This window comes from Pygoscelis adeliae, unplaced genomic scaffold, assembly GCF_000699105.1.
Source record: "Pygoscelis adeliae isolate BGI_AS28 unplaced genomic scaffold, ASM69910v1 Scaffold218, whole genome shotgun sequence".
Lineage (NCBI taxonomy): Eukaryota > Metazoa > Chordata > Aves > Sphenisciformes > Spheniscidae > Pygoscelis > Pygoscelis adeliae.
The window spans coordinates 349,890-352,956 of record NW_008825433.1 but is presented as its reverse complement, the minus strand read 5'-3'; positions in this window follow the sequence as shown (position 1 = coordinate 352,956).

Sequence of the window (3,067 nt, the reverse complement as noted above, 5' to 3'; positions counted from 1 at the left end):
CTCTGTTAAGACATTCTCAGCTTTTTTTGCTGGACCAGGGCTTTAGTGTGGACTCCATTAGGACTGCTACCATTGCTTGAAAAATACACCTGCCAGGAATATGTAAAGAAGATACTGTAAGACTGTTTCATGCACCGTGTAATTTGCATATTATTTCTGGTTTGTGTGGTGCCATGCTGTTTGAACCTGCTGCCTGTTCTGCCACAGCAGTGGTAGTGCAGCTTCACTATTCAATCGGAACAAAATCCAGCTTCAAGTCAGTGGGAGTAGGATTGTCCCTCATATTTGTACTTTTTAGCAACACCACTGAAAAATACCAAGTAGTTATATTCAATTATACAACGAAACAAAGCTAACTTTCTTTTTCCTGGTGCACTGGAAGATGCTGCATAATTACTTCTTTTTGTGCTTTGAAAGCAGGGGTTACTTTCAAGCAGGCAATCTGCATTTAGGAAGGAACATAGGAATTAACATATCAGATGAGACCTTTGGTTCAACCATGCTGTATCCCATCAGCACCAAATTCTGCAGGGGAATGTTGTAGAAGCTTCGCAGTAGGTAAATATGGGATAATGAACACCTTATGCTTCTGATGTCTTAAAAGTAAACTATGTCAACCAGTTCTTTATGATGTGCTTCAAAATTCTGTTTGATTAGAGAGGTACAGTTTTCATCAACAGAAACCCATTCAGTAAGGTTGTAACATAATATGACTGTGCATGCATTCCCTTACTCTGTAAAGATTTTAAAAAATTATTTTTGACCTATTTCTTGGTGTGGCACTCACTGAACAATAGCTCTTCTTCAATACTCTCTTGCACGAGAGCTGCAGAAAAAGTGAATTTACTTTTATGTAAGTCCCTAGCAATGACAAGTTTTGGAGAATTTGCTTTGTTTTATTGCTTTTTGAGCCTACTGAACCTCCATGTAGCCATGAAGTATAACATCCCTAACAGACGTGCTACATTAACTTCAGATTGCCTTATGCTCAGGGAAGAGCCAAAGGAAAGGAAAACTATCTCTGCAGGTAATCTTTAAATAATATTATTTAGATACCCTATGATTTTGATAATGCAAAAGTTCCCCTAGATGAGGAGTCAACTTGTAGACAAAAAATACCTGACTGCCAAGTGACCAAGACTAAGGCACGCTGAGTTTTCCTACTATCTTCACCAGAATCCATGGCAGATTTTCCAGCTCAGTCTGAAGCAGCCTTCATTTTATTCCATCAACATCCTTACCAGACTGGCCATGAATAAAAAACTGTGATATTACCATATAAAATGCCTGTTCCCAAGTCATAGCACATGCCCTCTTTCAGAACACGTTTCTTTTATTACCTGAAAGAACTGTTAGCACCCAACAGCTCCTGAGTTATGCCAGCTTGGCTGACAAGGCTTAAGTCACTTTACTGCAGAAAATGCAGTGTAAACAAAAACATATCCTCCAACAATTACAATAGCAAATTCAGGGCCATTTTGCAATGTTTTCATTTATCTCTTTCAGACTGCGCTTTCCAACTTTACTTACAAATAAAATTAGATTAGACTTAAGAGATCAAAGAGAACCTTGTTGCTGGACAGATGTAAGCTAGTTGGCAATGCCTTGACCCCCACTGGGGTCTGCAGTCAGTGTGGTACATAAAGAGCTATTACAGTTAGTGGGTTAATTCTAATTGTACCTTCTTTCCCCAAACACCACACTACAAATATGCCCTGCCCCGTGGAGAGAGAATGTGCTGCTTCGTCATTCACACAAGACTCAGGCACTCGGGAAAACTTAGAGTGCTTATAGTAGGGACTAAAGCACACAACTGCAACATGATCTGTTAAAACTGAAAGACAGCAAATACAGGGAAGGGAGCACATTACAAAACAGCTGACTTAGCTTTTGCCTCTAAACTTTTGCCTTCACAGATGCCACAGATTTCTGGATGGAATCTGCCTCCATACAGGTGATCACTTTCCCATCATCTCTTTGCTCATGTAGGATATTAATTTCCAGAAACACTGCATTAAGAAAGTCACCTATTCATAAGAAGATTTGAAATGCCAACATCCCTACATACACCCGTTCTTACTGAAGTCAGTCACAAACCAGAGCATGAATTAACCACTAACCACACGAGAAGTGAAAACCACTGTCCTTCCCATCACACCAGTCGTCACAAAGTTGCTTGAATCTTTCCCTGGATCATAAAGTACCAATCAGTGGCAGAAGTAGGATTTCACAGGAATGAACCACTAGGTTCTTCTTGAGGAGGACTCTTTACTCCTTGTAGATGGAGGTGAAATATCACAAGAGCAGAACCAAGAGTCCAGTTTTATCCCTAATGTAATAAGGCCACGTCTCATGCAATTTTCAGCCTGATCAGAGTACTGGCCTCTTTGCAGGCTGCAGAGCAGACTTATTTCTGTTGTGACTTTTTCTTGTGTAACTTTATTTTAAAAGAACAAGAACACAGACCACATTTCTGACAGCTGTATCAGTCCTACAATAACTTTCAGAAACCAGAGAACAGAATGCTGTCAAACACTAGGTATCCATCAACATGGAGCTAAGAACAAGATTTAGCCTTAAAAATGAAAATGTTCAGGTTATTGGTGATATACTAAAACACCTTGCACAGATTTCGGGTGCTGTAGGTATTTTTTATGGCAACAAAGCAAGATAAGCAGCTAGTGATGCAATGACTATCAAAAATGAAAATATCTAGAAATGCAAAAAATTTTCCTTCCACCGAGTACATCTTTTCACCTTTAAAGGATGCATACAAACTACTCAAATTAGTTAGTAGGGCTGAGAGGGAGGTGATGAGGTTAAAATAGATTAGCTTCTTCAGTTTGAACAAAAATACTCAAGGTAGGGTAGCAAGACTTGGAGCTTGCCTCTAATTTTCTGCTGAAGTTAAAATACCACAGAACACAACTTTCCCTGAAAATATTTTGGCACTCAGACTGTGCTAAAAGTCCTGACGTTTGAATACACAGCAACTGTATTTTTCAGTCGACTTGCTTAGGCAATGAGAAGAGCACATATACCTCACACACCTCCTTATATATTTCTT